At 40.7% G+C, this 19,918-nt stretch overlaps 1 protein-coding gene across 1 annotated transcript in view; it reads right to left on the bottom strand.

Annotated features, from left to right (window-relative positions):
* The window catches only part of LOC143216929 (uncharacterized), a 76,034-nt gene that overhangs the window by 25,131 nt on the left and 30,985 nt on the right, over nucleotides 1-19,918 (bottom strand). The window contains exons 4-6 of the mRNA XM_076440512.1: nucleotides 18,599-18,821; nucleotides 16,020-16,105; nucleotides 15,800-15,917 (exon numbers count right to left, since the gene is read on the bottom strand). The gene's annotated coding sequence lies outside the window, so the exon portion shown is untranslated. The remainder of the gene's footprint in view (nucleotides 1-15,799; nucleotides 15,918-16,019; nucleotides 16,106-18,598; nucleotides 18,822-19,918) is intronic.

Genomic DNA, 19,918 nt, shown 5'->3' with positions numbered 1-19,918 from the left:
ATAAAATTTTGAAAAGAATTGTTTTTGGCAAAAGATAAAAATCATTTTGATTTTCTAAATGTTAAAGTGCATTTTTGATTTCATAAAAAGGTAAAAATCATTTTGATCTTTTAAATGTTAAAATGCAGTTTTGATTTCATAAAAAGATGAAAATAATCTTGATCTTTTAAATGTTAAAATGTATTTTTGATTTCATAAAAAGATAAAATCATTTTGATTTTCTAAATGTTAAAATGCAGTTTTGAGATTTCATAAAAAGATAAAAATCATTTTGATCTTTTAAATGTTAAAATGCAGTTTTGAGATTTCATAAAAAGATAAAAATCATTTTGATCTTTTAAATGTAAAAATGCATTTTTGATTTCATAAAAAGATAAAAATCATTTTGATTTTTTAAATGTTAAAATGCATTTTCGATTTCATAATGTTATATCTGGCTCTAAGACGAATTCAACGACCTACTATATTATAACTAGACCGCGGATCTTTATGCAAAATAAAAAATGTTTGCATTGATTGCAAGACACAGAAGTGAAATAAAAATGTCATTCTTCTTTTAGTTATCTGATTAAGCTGTAGCCAATACGCTGATGTCTTTAAATCTTTTTAATATATCCACTGCTTTAAATTGTGCTTACCCATTTTTACCCAAAATTACCCAAAATCCGCAGTCTAGTTATTACATAAAATAGTTATATCACATGGCCCATGGTCCATATATAAAATTTTGAACAGAAATGTCTTTGACAAAACATGAGTCATTTTGATTTTTTAAAACGAATTCAACGACAATGTATTATAACTAGACAGGGGATCTTTATGCAAAATAAAAATTTTCCACCTGAATTACAACAAACTGGAGTGAAAAAGAAATTTATTATCTTCTAAATATGTTTAATAGGTTGACAATAGTATAACAATGTTTTTAAATTCTGCTAATGTGTTCGCTGTTTTAAATTACTCCTACTCATTTTAGTTATAAATACATAAAATCCGCTGTCTAATTATAACCTTGAACCTAAAACAGTTTTTTCCAACTTTTCGGACGAAAAACCGCACTGTGCGACGATGCGACAGTTACGGAGATGTAGTTTCCTACAATATGATCGCGAAGAGAAGTCCCCAGCCCCGGTTAAACACGCATTCCCGTCTTCTCGAGTATTAAGACAATTGCAAGCCCCTGCATGAGCCGTGCTCCACATTCGAGAATGATCTCCGTTGTCTCCCCACCGCGGCCCGAATTTTTCCATCCCCCACGAACGCCGTCACTCGAGATTGCACCGAGTCGCCGGACTCGTACGCGCTTTCTGAAAATTGTATGGCGGAAAAAGGGAGATAGTCGATCGGATTAGCCCCCCCACCCGATGGTACTGCCGAGCCTGTAAGCTGATAAGATGGGAAGGGCGAGAGAAGGACAGCGAGACTGCTGGTTGACCTCTTAAGGCTACCAAGCAGACCCCTTAGATGTTCGGTGGCAGAGCAACGGATTTATATATTGGAAATGGTAGCGAGGCGAGAACTGGCCGGATTAGGATCAGATGGAGGGAAGGCTTCTTCTTTCTCCCCTTCGGGAGATTTTCGGTTCGGTAGATACCTTCACCTTAAGGTTAAGCTAAGGGCTGTAGCGTCTGGTAAACACGAGTTTGCGGCTGATAGAAGAAGTTAAGAGGAATTTCTCCTTCTCCGGGGTCAAAGGAATTTTTTTTTTCTTTATTACAGTTTCCGTGTACTGCCCCTGTGCCTTTCGAATAGCATCGAGAAATTTGAGAGTTCCTTAAGTTATTTATAGCCGGCCGAGTAGGACGCTAGCCCTTCTGATAAGACTTGGAGGGAAATTTGCTTCGTAGCTGTACGGTTTTATGAATGTGTAGGTTCGTCTATGAATAGGTGTTTATTTAAATGGGGATTTAAGTGGGAAAGGATACTCCCCATATTTGAAAATGTTCTTGTTAAGTAACAAACAAGATAGCTAAAGCTGAATCTAACCTTCAAGATAAAATCACTATATACTCAAAAGTGGAGAGCAACTCTAGGAAACTTTTACCAAAAACTCCAGGTCCCAACCTGTCTAAAAAAAATAAAAAAAGAAAGGATTTTCTTCCCTCGGATATTAATGACCTTGAAATAGGTTGTCAAGGTGAAGAATACTTCCTCGAAACAAGAGACTAGTTTAGGTAAGAATGCGTCATATTATAAAGTAGGATCTTCGAATATGGACTATTTAAACATTGATAAATCACTGCAATATTATTTAAATTAGTGTCAACTAATTCCAATTATAGTCTCGAGTCCATTCAAGTTTTTTGAAACTCAATACTTCACCTTTAGCAACGGATGCCTAATGTGATGTAGGCTCTTTAATAACTGTTTCAAAAAAATATTAGGATACCAAAACGAATTAATAAATAATGTCACCAAGTAAGTACTTGTAAATTATGTTAAAATTATGTTATTAATTATTTTAACAACTAAATATATACAGTAAGGAGCATAACTGTTTCAACACACTTTAAATCAGAATAACTTTTTCATGAATGGACCAAACGACTTCAATTTCTCTGTAAGGCTAGAAGAATTAGTTTAGTAAATGACGTCCAAAAAATATTTTTAAAAAATGCATTTGGTCGGAACTGCGAAGAAAAATAGTAAAAATTGATTTTTACAACTCTTTTAGCTGGGCCAATAACGAAAATTGAAAAGATATGTTTGGTCAACTCGTATAAATGATATACGCTCTGAAAATTTCATTGAAATTAGTTAATTGGTTCACGAGTTATAAACGATCAAAAGTGGTGAAAGGCCGAGGATTTTGAAAAATTGCCATTTTTACCACTTTTGATCGTTTACAATTCGTAAACTAATGAACCAATTTCAATGAAATTTTCGGAGCGTACGTAACTTCTACAAGTTAATCAATTTTTACTATTGTCTTTCACAATTCCGTCCAAATGCATTTTTTCAACATATTTTTTACACATCATTTACTAAACTAATTCTTCTAGCCTTACAGAGAAATTGAAGTCGTTTGGTCCATTCATAAACTTTTTAATAAGTAAATACAAATTTAAAAATTCTTACTATTAATTTTCTAATCAATCTGTGCAAAGTTGCACATTATCGAATGTGATGATGCCAGGGAGAGCACCGGATATTATTCGATAGTATAACAAACTCAACAATGAAGTTTTACAATCGTAAAAAAACTTGGTCGACGTCATTATTATTATTCGCAGTGAGAAATGTTTGGATGGACCGGTGTTACTCATGTCCCACGATAACAACCCCAAAGCGGTCTTCTCCTCGCGCCGCGATCTCGCGGAGGATCAAAAATTCGAAAACTTGGTGGCTGAAGGGAAGACAACGGGGATGATTCTCGCGTGTGCAGCGCGGCGGAAGGAGGGGCTGGCAATTGTCTTAATACTCGAAAAGACAGAAATGCATGTTTTAAACGGAGCCGGGGCTGCTCGCGGCTCGACTCGGCGCGCGTCGCGGCGCTCTTTTTCTCCTCGCGCCGCAATTACGACACATTCGAGGATCTCTCGAGGTAAAAGAATCCCGAGCACTTCTGAGAGCAGTCGGATCGTCGGTACTCTCACGTAGCGCAATTAAATGACATAGAACAGAACCGCCAAGGGTCCAAGTGGGTACACGCACGTACACTTTCTCCATCCGCGCGCACCCGGCCCGTACGTATGTACATGTAACCGACGTGTCGGTGTGCATACATGTATGCGCCGGATACATACACCTTGGCACAAAGTAGAACCGCGGCGAGAGAGCGAGAGGAGAATGTACGGCAGTGCTAACGAGGCTCCGAGGATCGAATCAAGACCGAATCTCCGCCGCTGATTGACCAGGGTGAATCCTGGAGCGGCGGAAGGCTAATTAGCTACCCGGATTTCTGTACGTGACCCGACAACGGGATCCCGAGACGTGGCGATTATGGTTGCCCTGAGCGTCTTAATTTCAACCTCTATATAGGAACCGAAGGAGGATTGGGAGGAAACGTTGCGTCCGCATTGGCGTCGGTCAAATTTCTCTTTGAGCTTGGTCCGCTTTCTATATCCCTTCCACCCCTTTCTCCCCACCCTCTGCCCTGTAAGTAGCCCTTTAAGCGCCCTGAAATTCGTCCTCTCCGATATTCCCTTTGAACACGATAACTAGCTGCTACTTAAGACGAACAATGCCCCTGCTACCCCTTCCTCCACACCCCATTGCAGAAGCCCAGTTGCTCGACCGACGTGGTTTCGAGACCGCTTCGGTTTCGCGTTCATTACTGTCAGAGTAATGGCTGGCAAACTTAATTAAGAGACCGCCAACGAACGAAACTTCAACCAGCCTCCGCACCGCCGCCGCCGCGCCGCCGCCGCGTGTCTATCTGCTGAAAAATTTGTTTTGTGCTGCAAAGCGCATTCGCGGGACACCCCGCTTCTCGGGGAGGCTGCGAATTAAAGGGCTGCTGGCCGATTCGCCGGTTGCCAGTAAGCACTATCTAACGGTTCATGTTTGACAATATCGTAAAAATTACATTGACGTCATTTAGTTTAAAATAATGTGATGTCAAATAACTGATAAACTCATTTCTCTTTCTCAATTTTCGTATTCACGTATTCGCAAAGAGAACGTACTATTTAAAGTTACTTTATCTGTATCAAGGAAATATAACAAAGGAACCATAGGTACCATAAATTTTGCGCAACGTGTCACGACTGTAAATAACAACGTGCACAAAATTAATTTAACTACTTTCACGCAAAATACGAGATTGTGGTTGCCGCACACGTGTGCCACTGGTAACGAACCTGTTAATTTGTCAACAGCTGCATACTGCTTGTCTACAAAATCCTCAAAAATCAACGAGTCTCTCGTATGTATCATTTTCCGGCCTTTGCGAATATGAATTGAATGTGTCTCGACAGGGAACAAACGAGGAAAGATGGTGGATGGAAGGATGAATGGTTGCAGCAGAGAAAGTGGTTTACGAGTCTTTGGAACACGTTTCGCATCACTTCAACATAAATCACTTTCTACTTAATGAAATAACTACTTTAACACGTTTGTTTATGCTCGTAACACTTTCAAAGTTTTGAGATTGCAAATACTATATGCGAGCAATTAGTCGTGATCAAGATTTTAAACAGAATCAACTAAACGTGAATACGAAACCTTTATTTTAGGTTAGAATAGAAATTCTTTTATTAACAATAGCTTCTTTATACGGAGGTGCTCGCCACGAATGAACATTTGGAGTAAATAAAGTGATACACACGGTGACCGTGAAGTAACAACCGTAAAGTACATACAACAGAAGCTTAACCCTTTGCAATCGGAGCTATTTTAACTGGAAAATGAAACATTTCTTCCGACCTAGAACATTTCCATTCTCTATGATTTTTTTTTAATTTGGTGGATATGAAATTGATACACTACCTCATACGATACTCAAATGTTTAGTAATCGATTAGATACCAACATTTCTTCTGACCTAGAATATTTCCATTCTCTATGATTTATTAAATTTGGTGGATATGAAATTGATACACCACCTCATGCAATACTCAAATGTTCAGCAATCGATTAGATACCAACATGTCTAATGACGTAAAGTCACCACTCGAGTGCAAAGGGTAAACCAATTAAAAATCCAGCCGCCCTCCAGAAATATACCGCGGCCCTAAAGGGTAGCAACAAAGACAAACAGTACTCAACAAATCTAAGCACACAGGATTCGGCTCCCCGAGCCGAAACTTTCCTCGGAATCGTAGTCAGGGAGCATTCCCCGTAAGTTAGCCTAAAATATCACATTTCCTGTTGGAGCAGCCCCGTAAGGTGTGCGTTTCCCTTACAGAATGACAAACTGTTGCTCGGCTGGATTCATGGGGGTCGTGCGGCTGCGGCGTCGGTGGTGTCGGGGTGGCGTCGTCGGCGTCTGTAAAGGAAACGCGAAGAAGGAAATCGGGTGCGGGTGGCGCGTACAGGCTTTGAGCGTGATCCAGCGTTGATTCGATTTGCCGATCGTGAAAGGCGATACAATTACACGCCGCTTAAAGCGTGGTTAACGTTCTCGCCGGCAAGGAGTAAAATTGAACGAACGAACGAACGAACAAACCCCCGTGTGGAGTCGCACACGCGGCGCGGGTTGCCGGCTGAACACGAGACGCTTAATTAATCCATTCATCATCGTCCGCGCGAGACTAGGGCGACCGCGAAATAAGCCTAGTGGACGCGTGCGCGTAGAACGGGGCTTCACCGACAGGTGGCAGGCGTGTCTGTTTTCACCAACACGACGAACAGCCGCCAATGGGTAAGTTCGCGCGACTCCACGGAAGTGGTATAATTACACGGGGAGAGAGTGTAGCTTGCAAATTTGGCACAGTGCGTGCGCGACTCGTTGAATCCAATTCAACCGGCTGAAATATAACGCCCGTCGATTATTGCCGAGCGCGGCCGTGTGCGCGTCCTGCGTGGACGTTTGCATCCTTGTGCACCTGTGCACTAGTGTGCGCAGATGGCCAGCCGGCCGGTACGTGGTCCCACGTACACCTACATAGTTCCAGCCACTAAACCACGCACGCATACAAGAAAAACCCAGCGGAACCGTACGCTGCTTCGCTACGCTGTGTAGCTACTGTCGGCCAAGCAATCTCTCCCAGTGGAGAGTGCACGCAGGTAATTAGCCCGCCTCCACTCTATCGTCAATTCGAACTGCCAAGCAGGTGTACACAACCTGGATCGTGTAACTTGCTTGGTCGAGAATTTTCGAACGCAGATTGAAGTCTACCTCGAGCTATCAAGGCCGGATGCGTTATCACCGGCTTCTGATTGAGATCGCAGAGGGTGGTTTGTGGTGAAAAGCTTCTTGGCTGCGGTGTTAGCAAGCTTTTCTAATTTTATTCACACTGTCGTCCGGACGGACGATCTAGCGGTTCATTTGGTAAAAAATTACTTGTCTCCTATCGGTGTTTAACACTACACCCAACACTGCCGGTCAAATAACCGGTTCTACATTTTTCATTTCACAATTATTGAAATTATGAAGTTGCTTCTACATGTCTCTTCTACATGTTCACCAAAACCTTTCTAACCGATAGAATATTTTATTTTCCAAAGTGCAATAATATTTCACCCAGGTCTAAAAGATCAGCAAAAAAGTGATGACCGTCGCAGACACGCGTTAAGAACAGCGTGACACGGAACGTGTTAAAGCGGCACGGAACATCTTGCAATTTTCTCGCGTGACGACAAAATGGCGGGGCGCGTTCGGAACGCGCGCTACGTTCTCGATTGAGCGGCTCGATTTAATGCCGAACGTGCATCAGCAATTCCTTGTCGCCCGGGTCCTCATTACCGTAATTCATAGTCATAAGCACATTATTCAGAAGATGTCACGGCTCTATTAGCGAGTAACCTCTTCTGTATACAGATATTACCCGCGGCTCGCGCGCGCACGTTCACAAACTGTTTGGAAACGTCTAGAGGCGAGCAAAGAACGACACGGGGCAAAACACAGCAAAGACAAAAAAGAAAATCGTGGATACACGGCGGGCTATATTATTCAAAAAATGGTAAAAAAGTGGGAGAGAGAGAGAGATTTACGTTGCTTCAGTAACGACAAAAATAAAAAGGTCGAGCTGGCCACGCGGTCCGCGCTTGTACGTATAGGTACGAGAGACAGGTCATTAATTCTGCTACAGTCAAACAGCGCCCGCGTTGTCGTGATCCATTCCCCGTTCCAGGGTGTACGTATCGCTGGTCCGTTTCTCCGGATCCGACGAGCGTCCCTTCATTACCTTTATTATTTTAGTATCGGTTCGTTATCCTTATTATTTCTGCGCTAGGGAGGACGTCGCGGCCGAGCTCACGAAAATTGTGAATTGATTGCCGGCCGCACCGCGGGACACAATGGAGACCCCGGGAAAAGGGGCTTGATTTAATCCCATTAATTCCGTCAAAGTTCTCCGGCGACGCGTCAGGTTGTTATTTTTAATGCATACAGCACTCCACCGTCCGTGAATCAGAGACCCGCGACAACGTTTTAATGGCGCGGTTCGACGACGTTGTCTCCCGGTTGATTCACAGCTGAAGACATCCGTGGAATACAGAACAACGCTCGGTGCGTTACCTACATTCATCCAGGGACAAAACGGCAACGCGTTCTATATTTCCTCGTATTCCACGTCGCGGAACGATACGGCTGTATCGTTGAATTCACCGATAATTGCGGACAGTTCTAAGCTCAACACGGTGAATATCATCTTCTGGTATCTCGGATGCAACAGAAGCGAAGATATAAATATTGTGGTGTGTCTTCAGAGGGATAAAAAGATAGCACAGTTAGGAAAGAGGATGTTAAGAGTGGTAGAGGACATATGAAGGTCAACTCCGAATAGCTGTAGATCTATACTAGGACGGAGTTTGTCAGGTGAATTGTTTTAGATCACCCTGTATAATTGACAAAGATCTGCAAGACATTTTTTAAATTTTCAATGTGAACCCACAGTAAACATTTGTGCAAAACACTTTTAGTATTTTCTCCACAATACACCGACCAATTGCAATTTTTTTTATATTTCTTTTTCACGCCATTCAGTAATTTTAACTTTAAATAAAAATCCAACTCACATGGTACAATATTGAAAAAGTTATTGTCCTTTTAAGAGTGTCCGAATATTATTGCGAGTGACTGTACACTGGGTGTAAACATTAGAAACAATGAAAGAGGAAAAAGTTATTATTAATTTCTTTGTATCCGCATTTTTCTTTTAGAAATGACGGTGACGTGCAATTTTATAAATGGAATGTTATGTATTATAACTTTATATGTCATATGAAAGCGTATGTCAAAACAAATTCATTCGTATACGACCCAATCGCCTTCAAGGTCAAAGTATTTCTTCCATTTCTGACCTTGATTCCACTCAAAACATTGAAGGTCACCTTCATTTCTAAAATAATACTACTGTTAAAAAAAATAATAAAAATTCCATTACACTCTTTCAATTTTTGTCGAATGTTTACTATTTGCAAACGCTGGATAGAATTAAATCTGATGAAACAAAGATGAATTAAAAAACTCGAAATTTGATTTTTGAAATCCCTTGAATTTTTAAAATCCCGACGCACTATGCAGAATGAGTATTCGCGCGGATCGATTCGCTCCTCATGAAAAGACTCTTCTGGTCTTTGCACAACAGTTTCGAAGAATTTTCTGCGATGTACACGGAGAAAAAGAGAAAGATAGGGGAAAGAGAGAGAGAGAGGGAGCTCGAACATCTGTGTCAAAGACCTAAAGGCATCTGTCGGACGTAGTCCCCGTCCGTATCTCTGGGCGCTACGAGTGTTTCAAAGCTAGACAACCCGTGCCAACTGATACGCGGTAAAGAGAGTGGACGTTTTATTGGTTCGATAATTTGATCGTCGATAGCTTGACAAAGTTGCATGTACCGTGAGGTGGGACTGCGTAATAGAAACGGAGACGTGGATCCTGGTTCGACTCGATTTTATCGAATAATTTTTGCGACCCGTGCTCCGGGTAGCTTGTTAAAATGGATGGAAGACTGTCTGATTGAACGCGCCACGGTGATAAGGTTCGAGGATGCACTTTCCAACCTTATACGTATCCCGCGTTCTACATATGTAAGATTACTTTTTATTTTACTTACATACTTGTAAAATGCGGAACTGTGTGCACTGATTACATTTCGAAATTTGTTAAGAACGTAGTGATATTCATTAACACTAGAACTACCGAGCACTAAACGCAATTGGCATGCATTGCCTTATAATAATGACAAAATTGCATTTATTTAGATTTCGTACCAGTTTTATTTAAATATGTACTTCAAAAGAGAAGTTCACTAAAAGAATTTCTCAGGAAAACGTATTTATAATTTTAATATTTCTGGAAGAACAAATCAGGAGCAAGTCATTTTGACTCACCCGGTAATTCTAGTAATACAGTAAAGCCTTGATCTAAGAAAAATCATCGGTTCCATCCTGTTTCTTAGATCAAGGCTTTATTGTATTTCCATAAAGATCCACAGTGTAATAGTGAGCAAGTCTTTTAGTCTCAACGAAATAAATATTTCTTCATTATGACTTTTGTTAACATTAGGTTGACAGAGTACCAAAAATCATTATTTTAGATTAGTTTATAAAAATAACAAGAATGTAATCTATCCAAATCTTTGACCATTCTTTCGGATAATATGTACTCAAAGATGTAAATTTGTTGAATAATTTCTCATGAATGCATCTCTGCAATCTCAATAATTGTGATTTCAAATCGACTTGTAATATTTGCATTGGCGATGTCAAACAAATAAATTTCACTTAATCCTCTGTAATCCAGTGTTGCGATTATACAAAGGAATTATGTAACGGAGATTACTAGGTATTATTAACCTGCTGATGTATGCTACTCGTTAATTTACGATTTTTTAATACTTCATTGCAATAATAAAATATTGCAGTAAGTTTGTAGCTTCGAAGTTATAATGTTACATGTACGATACACGTCCATGTAACAGAATTTACATATGGAAATCCATCAAGCAATTTGCATTCGGAATTAACAGAGACGAGCATTGTGAAATGTATACAATGTAGAATGAGAGAGTATTATGCTTCAGTATCTCGAGGAATATCACCTTTCGAAGGAATAGTCGAAAAGAACCTTTTCACTGTAGAACACAGTTTTCTAGACTTTTAATTATTTTCTTCTTCCAGTACGGATTCTTTAGTAGATTCATTTTTACTGTAAATAATATTAATGTGACGCTGAACAATTTTCATCTGAAAATTTTTATTTTGTTCTTGTATCATTCCTTTTTCATTTCATGTTTATTTATTGTAAATGCTGATATGTACGAAAAAATATTCATTCCTAGATTCATCCCTAGCTATTATAATAATTTATTATAATAATAATTTAATTGTACTCGTCATAATTATCATTGATCATTAAAATTGTTCCTTCAATAAGCAAAATGCATTCTTTTGTTTAAAATATACAGGGTGGATCAATAACTTTGAAGACTTTGAATATTTCTCTTATTTGTAATAATCTGAAGAAGTTATATTAATGTCAAAAGAAATTTCAAATTTCAATTGAAACATTAAAATTTCATTAAGAATTAATTTACATAATATCAATATTAATGAATAAATTCACTCATATATTAGTAGATTAAAAAAGCATTAAAAAAATGAAAGCATCGAGAGACGCCCAATGACTTCATACAAACAACAATCGCATAAAAATTGTATTATACATATAATAGATTTCTGAAACATCAATTAACCGGCAAGAAAATTTTATAGATCTCAGGTCTATTAATTCTTAGTCGAACCTCACTCTAAAACAAACCTAAAAATAGTCTCTTTGATCTGTCTAAAGAGTTCTTGAATTCCTCGCATTCGGTATAAATTTTTTGTCTTAAGTAGGAACGATTGAGACTTGTCGAGTTCAAAGTATCCTTTTCTGGCTTCCATGCACCGTTGCCAGCGTTTCTTTCTGCTGGCAATAGCTCTAAACTGAAGAGACCTTTGAAACGGCGAAAGGGTAGCTGTTTTTCGAGAATTTTTTACCGTAAAACCACCAGGTCTATTGGAACAAAACTTGGAACGATTACTATTCGTATCGTACGTTGTGCGCCTAACTTGTTTGCGTGCAGCGTCACCTTAAATTCGATGGAAAATATTCTACTTCGAGGACCTCGAGTTATTTCATACTTATCTAATAAATTTTGTAGTTTTTGAGTCTCCAATTTATTTCCTCAGTTGAACACACACAGGCATTGTCATTTTCCGGCATTTTAATTTTAAGCCAGCGAACTAGTCAACATCGGTACGACGGGAAAAGCCATTATCCATTTTTAATGAGTGAAACTCAACAGGTGCGCGTGTGCTTTCGTGATCGACACTACGGCAGTTTCTTTGAAAAATACAGGAGGACGTTCACGTTAACATTTCCGCTTTATTTCAGCTGGGAAAAAATCGTGCCGGCCAGCAAAATAAGTTTCCCGCTTGAAACGTTGTCAAATAAACGTCGAAATTCTTCCCGGATCAATTCACATCAAATTACAGGCTGCTACGCAGACATTGCAGAGGCTCGAATTATATTCGTGTCGGAGGGGCGTGAATTTGACGGCGCACGAACTATAGAAAGATTCCGCTGTTTCGAAAATATCGACATCCACGTCACGAGGGAACAATACAGCAAAACCGTGTCAGACAAAGACAAACCAGTTATTCCATAAGCGACGCAGGCGAATGACTGTGGCAAGAGAATTTTCTGTAAAAACGAACGTTTCACCACCGACACGATCCAACCCACGATCCAGCCCTCTCCCTGCCCCCAGATTTTTCTCAGCGATAAATTTCATTGAATCGTCGCGAAGGAAGGAACGAACGACACCGTGAAACGCGCGCATGCAAACCGCGCACATCATCGTGTCGCGACGCAGGTGGCTCACGAGAAATTTCCTCTCCGGTATTGCTGCGTTTTTCGAACGCGTTACACGGGTGTCAAGTGGAATTTAAGTTTTTCGAACGATGGGGTGAATCGGTCGGAACGATGGAGTGATGGACAGTTTAAAAACAGCGAGGCGAAAGAAAAGCACATATCGCCGGGCAGAGGAGCGAAGAAAAATTGACAGACGTCGCGCGGTGTTCCTGGGTAAACGAACGACGATGTATGTCGCCGTGCTGGGTGGCCAAAGTTCGATTTCAAGCTTTCGTCTTGTTGCCTGTGCAAGCCGCAATTCCATATTATAATATTTGCCAAACGCAGACTCGGCACGCGGGACGCAATGGTGCAACCTGCTCTTTGCAAAACTATCGTATTTTTATCGTCATAAAGTAGTCCGAAAAAATTAAATGTTATATTATATTACAGTAAGGAGCATAACTGATTCCACACACTTTAAATCAGAACAACTTTAAGGCTAGAAGAATTAGTTTAGTAAATGATGTGTAGAAATATGTTGAGAAAATGCATTTGGACGGAATTGTGAAAAACAAAGGTAAAAATTGATTTTGACAACCTTTTTAGCTGGACCAATAACGAAAAATCAAAAGATGTGTCTGGTCAACTGGTATAAATTGTATATTCTCTGAAAATTTCATTGAAATTAGTTAATTGGTTCGCGAGTTACAAACAATCAAAACTGGTAAAAGTTCGAGGATTTTGAAAAATTGCAATTTTTACCACTTTTGATCGTTTATAACTCGTAAACCAATTAACCAATTTCAATGAAATTTTCAGAACGTATATAATTTATACGAGTCGACCAAACACATCTTTTAAATTTTCGTTATTGGCCAATTTCGACCAAATGTATTTTTTCAACAAATTTTTTAGACGTCATTTACTAAACTAATTCTTCTATAAAAAAGTTATTCTGATTTAAAGAGTGTGGACTCAATTATGCTCCTATGTAATTACTGTACATCAACATTCTTGAAGATATTCGACTAGGTCGATTTACACATGCACCCTGTATACGGAGGATCCAAAAAGTATCTGGACGATAAGTAATTGAACGTGTATTCGAAAAGTGACAATGTTTGTTCAACTGAGTTTGCAAATACTACACTCCCCCATACTATAGGGCAGGCATGGGCATTTTTCTCTCAACTGAGACAAGACTGTCCCCACCATAGCGTCCACTGTCCCCCACCAGCATCCGTCGTTATTATGAACAGCGCCCGCACTAGCGCTTACGTCGCCCCGGACAAAGAGACAAATTGCCACCCCTTAAGAACATATATATTTTTTATTTTCAATAAAAATTAAATCATTCTATTTAAATTTTAATAAAAGCAAATTTTCTATTAATTGGCTATTTAACACATCAATATTTTTCTCACACTTACAGCCAAAATGGCGCCCATAAATTTTGGCTCCCCGGACAAATGTCCTTATGTTCCTTATGAAGGAAGGATACGCTTCGTCCGTTGCAAGTAGTGCGCAGGCCTCATGCATGGGAGACGCGAGCAGCGTCACGTCAGAGAAGAGTTGGTGGGGGAAGCAGACGTTTGAGGAGCAGTGTTCCGATTGAACCCACCGTTTTTCGCGCATGCGCGGCAATTTCAGCCTCAGTAACGTAACCATTTCGATGAAATCGGGTAGCTTGAGCACCCCGCAGACTTTTAAAAAATTGGAATGATTCGATTCTGAAAAATTAATCTATAACATGTGTATTTCTGTATACTTTGTATCTCGTAGGACACGTCCTGGTACCCACGTTTCGGTACATTCCTGCCAATATAACTGCCTCAAGGCGTCAGAGCCTTGGCCGCTCTGCTGCGTCATTGTAGATACGCTACTGTCGTGGCCGCGCATGCGCGAAAAACGGTGGGTTCAATCGGAACACTGTTGAGGAGCCCCTACCGTGTCCCCAGTAGTGGGGATCAAGTGTTGACAGTTACGGTAGAGACCTGCGCGACAGTTACGGAGATATAATTGCTTCGTGCATCGTCCTAAGCCGCAGCGATGCAGAATGCGAACCGCGGCGAGTTTCGTCCGTACGAGGAAACGTAACCAATGGAACACGGACGTCCTATATTATTACTATCCGACGGGGGTGTGGGTTTGCACCCTGTCGGGTCGGAGCCGACCAATTCCAATTCCCGGCTCGGGCCAATGTGACGGCTAGGGAAATAATTTACGAATAATGAGGACGCTACGTGAATCCCGGCATCGGAGCATCGGCAACTGCGTGTAGGCGGACGCATGCTACGTAGTTCGACGGCTGATTGTGAATGACCAGAACGCGACGTGATCAACCGTGGAACGCGCTTATAAATTATTCCGAGCCCGACCGCTTGGCGAAATCGGATACACCCGGCGACCCGGAACTGCGTTTTACAAATAATACGGAACCACGGGTTCTACGCGAACAAGCGGCAAGACGAAAACTCGAAATCGGCTTCGACGGTTGGGCAATGTTGACATAATGAAATGATCTGGACACTGTGTATATGTAGCGCAATCATGGTTAGATATTCCGGAGTCCTTAGTTAACTGTTGTTTACTTTAATAAAGAGCAATATGTATATGTAACACTTTGATGAATATACAGGATGGACCAATTACTTTGACCACCTGGACTATTTTCTTTATTTGTAATAATTAGACTGCGGATTTTATGCATTTTTTTATGACAAAGAAGGGTACGTACAATTTAAAACAGTGGAGATATTAAAAAGATTTAAGGCCACCAGTGTATTAGTTTCACCTTAATAAGATAATTGAAAGAAGAATGAAATTTTTATATGATTCCTGTGTCTTGCAATCAATGCAAACATTTTTTATTTTCCATGAAGTTCCGCGGTCTAGTAATAATATGAAGAAATTATTCACAGGGCATTTTTCACCTAAGTTGACCATCTTAAATATCTCGCTTATTTTTTATGATGGTGATAGGCAAACAAATTTTTTCTTGGTCACTCTTTTTAATAGGATTACATATTTTCGTTACAACAGCCATATAGCTCAGAAAAAAACATATTCAACGATATGTTGACCTTCGCGTGACCTTCAACGAGAAAATCATGTTTGTATGTTGTTTGTCAAATCTACTAGTTAACAAGATATACCATTAAAATAATTTTGCATATACAGGCTGAGTCAATAAAAACACTTGAAATAACTTGTTATTTACTGACTTGATCAAAAAATGTTTGATATTGATTGTACTCGAAGGGGATCATTAGAAAAACACAATCTATACAATAAAATTATCTAATTTCTCTAAATTTGCAGGTTTTTAATATGTTAAATTTATTAACTTACCCAAAGAAAATACTGTCTGCCAATTTTCAACCCAACACATCGACATGAAGGGTAGTAATGGGGTGACAAAAGAAATCAGGTTTTTCCACAATTGCTCTCATCCTCTTTAATCAAAAATCTGAAAAAAATCAGGCATATTGTAGCTATTAAAATGCACGTCCATAAATTGTTTCACAATTTTTAGCTTCAAAATCGAATTTTAAAAAATAAAAAAGCTTACCCGAAGAAGACAGGAGGGGTAGTAATGGGGTGACAAAAGAAATCAGGTTCTTCCGCAATTCCTTTCATCCTCTTTAATTGAAAAATCTGAAAAAATCAGGCATATTTTAGCTATTAGAATTTTAAAAAATAAAATGAGTTTTGAAATGGCGATTTCTTGTAGAAGTTATGAAATACTAAGTTTATATTTTTCCAAATTTTTTCCGATCGATGAATTAGGAGGAAAAATGTTCAAAATTGAAGGTAGAAGAGCACACGTGTTTCACATCGCATAATTGTCTCATGTTACTCGATCGTTCGTTGCGAAACAGTGTATATGAAACCGTGTGTTCTGATTATGAGGATTTGTTGAAAATAAACACTATCAGTTGCATCTCTTATTTATAGCGAATAATAAAGAAGATGCATTCTTGTCAGAGAAACCAGATCACGAAAATACTGAATGATCATCAGAGGAATGCTAAATTAAAAAACAATCATCAGTCTCAGTGAGTTATGAATTTTTTAATCGTAAATCCCATATCTCGAGAACCATTAATCTTCGTTCTGGTCTCGTTCAATTTCGAATAAAAAAATACAGGGTGAGTCTCATAACACGACGACTTCAAATAACTCCCAAGTTATTTGTTGTACGAAGAAGTTTTTAAAACAAATGTTGCATCTCCCTGTACATAATTGTAGAAAAGAATGATGTGTTCTTTAAAATTCAACCATTGAATTTTATTTTCAAATCGGACACGAAGTTACGCGATCATCTGACAAATAATGGTGTCGTGCTCGATAGACAAAATGATTTTAGTACTTGTTTCCTCCTAGAATACCCTTTCAGACATACAATACAGAATTCCAATTGAATTACTTCGGCGATTCCCAGTCAGTCAGTCATAACGCGCACTGTACATTCCCTAGAAGCGACAGAGGACCTCCGACAGTCTCGGGAACCGCGGTGTAGTCCCTTTCTTCTGGCCGATCGGAGTATCTGGTACGCAATATCGTGTCGGAGGAACTGGGAGAATCTTATTAGAAACTCCCACCAGCTTAGTATCGATTCCGCATCAATTTGCATTGTTCAAGACGATCCGGGAGGGAAACTATTCGCCGCTTGGTCCCTGTTACCTGTTTTCTCGTAGCCTGGGCAAACGAGCCCGGAGACGAAGATTCCGATAGTTAGACTCCGTCGACGCGGAAGGTAGGACGGGGATACGATGCTACAGAGACGCGGCTGGTTGTCAATACCATCCATTACTGTCATCATGCCTTTATTACTATCGTCGTACCCGTTGCTTTCCATACGGCTGATGGGTTCCCGCAAGTGCGGCACGACCTGCGCGAGAGGAACCGGTACCACTTTGTCTCGGCAAACACGCGTACACGTATAATCGGATCCGAAAGATTTTCGTCCGTGGCTGAAATTCAACATCGACCGGAATGTCTGTCGGTCTCCTCGGACGGGAAAAGGGAGAAGCTAACGGAGATATCCTCGACGAGCGGCAATCTCGGAAATCTAGGTCAAGTTGGAACGAGCTTCACGAATTTCGGCTACGGGGGATGCCGGAGATATCGGTAACGCGCTCGTCGAAAAGCGCGCTGGCTGATCGAAGTACCGGCGACAATTCAACACGATTCAACGCACGGTTGACCTTTTAATCGAAAGTGGAACGACGAGATACAAACGTGGAAAATTTATGGATAATTTATCGAGTGGTCATCCAACCACAGGGAAAATCTTCTGCAACATCCTGAGTTCAGGAGAGGACTTAACAACCCTTGAATTCGTCCCAACACTTGTTGATTAGGTGCTTAGGTTGAAAACTGTGTGGATGTCTCTACCACTCTGACTGTCTGAACTGTGTGACTGATCCTGGGACTCTTAAATGTGTGACTGATTCTGAGACTCTGAACTGTGTGACTGATTCTGAGACTCTTAAATGTGTGACTGATGCTGAGACTCTGAAATGTGTGACTGATTCTGAGACTCTGAAATGTGTGACTGATGCTGAGACTCTGAAATGTGTAACTGGTTCTGAGACTCTTAAATGTGTGACTGATCCTGAAACTCTGAAATGTGTTACTTATTCTGTGACTGTAAACTGTGTGATTGATTCTGTGAGTCTATAACTGAACTGCATAACTGATTCTGCGAGTCTCTAACTGAACTGTGTAACTGATGCTGAGTTTCAGAGCTGAGTCACTGATTCTGTGACCCTAAACTGTGTGACTGATTTTGTAAGTCTTTAATTGAACTATGTGACTGATTCTGTCACTCTTTAACTGAACTGTGTGACTGATACTGTGTGCCTCTAACTGAACTGTGTAACTGATGCTGAGTCTCAGAGCTGAGTGACTGATTCTGTGACCCTAAACTGTGTGACTGATTCTGTAAGTCTCTAACTGAACTATGTGACTGATTCTGTCACTCTTTAACTGAACTGTGTGACTGATACTGTGTGCCTCTAATTGAACTGTGTGACTGATTCTGTAAGTCTCTAACTAAACTGTGTGACTGATTCTGTGAGTCTCTGAAGTGTGTGACTGATCCTGAAATTTTAAAGTGTGTGACTGATTCTGTGACTCTCTAACCGAGTATGTCATTGTCTGAATGACTCTTGCTGAGCTGATCTTTGCGTCTGCCTCTAAAACTGTGACTGTTTGGTTCCTCAGTCGTTGTCATCTTCGATGACTTTCTCCCATTTCTTCTATGTACTTAAAGTGGAGGTGACGTGGTCGCTTGTTGGTGATGAATCCTAATAATGACCACCTGTCCCTTGGGCTTTGTCATTCTCGGTTCCTTGAACCTGGGAAGCTAGAACGATCACATCAGTCATAAATCCTTCTAATTACCCTTGTTACTACGTGTCGGCTACAGACTGCTAAAGAAATGACAACAGCTCTCCGAAGAAGCTGCTGAAAAACTCACAGATGGTCGACCGTACCGTAAAGTCATTCCTAGGGTCGTTGCTTTAACAGTCACAGAAGATGCAGCCGATTTCTCATCGGCCTTATATATAGCTATATAGTTGGTATGAAAAATATTCAGCGAAGGGTTACAGAGACGGGGTAGGAGTATCGTCGTATGCAGATTTGGTGGATGATCCCAGGCAGACAGGAGCCAAAGTGGTCGAGTCATTTTCGGTCGGCAGGCAATAACCAGGCGAGAGCAATATAAGAGCTAGCACGGGTAGCGAGCGAGCTAGCGACTTGTACAAAGTGAAGAGCATATTTATTGCAGGCCGTAGTGGGCCAGCTTGTGACGGTGCCCTCAGAGACGACAGGTCTCACGAAGGGCATGATATATATTTTCGGGAGCGCGCACACGACCACGGCCTATCTCGCGGAAATGCCATTTTCGAGACTCGACGTTCCCCGGAAAGCAATAATACCGAAAGCAGTTTTAATAAAGGCTCAGCCACGATATATCGTGGCTATGCCCCACACCTCCACCTGTCCGACCCCAGTGTACATTGCCATCGTCCTATCGTCCATTCTTCCGCCCTCCCACACCCCCTAACGCCTGCCCCTCCCGCCACACCCCACCCCCTAGCAAACCCCGACCCTTCCTCGCGCTCCCTCTTTCATGGTGAACGACCGGCTGCACGAGCCAGAGCACCCACAACCACCACCGACCACCACCAACACCATCATCGTTCTTTCGTTATTCGTCGATGCCCGAATTTTTTCCCGTGATTCCTCTCGCACCGGCGATCCAGATTGCCGGCGGTCGTCCTCGACCCCGGGACCAACGATATTTCATCCCTCCCCTCACCCCTCTACCGTTTCATTATTTTTAACGACCGCCATTTTATTGCGTAATTCGTTTCAATTTATTATATACACGTATATACCGGGGCTCGAACGGCGTCATAATAACGCAAAAATCGCGACGAGAAAAACGCGGATAAA

The sequence above is a fragment of the Lasioglossum baleicum genome, chromosome 16 (genome assembly GCF_051020765.1).
Source record: "Lasioglossum baleicum chromosome 16, iyLasBale1, whole genome shotgun sequence".
NCBI classification, from domain to species: Eukaryota; Metazoa; Arthropoda; class Insecta; order Hymenoptera; family Halictidae; genus Lasioglossum; species Lasioglossum baleicum.
Note: the sequence above shows the minus strand (reverse complement) of the source record. Positions and strands in the feature narration are given on the sequence as shown.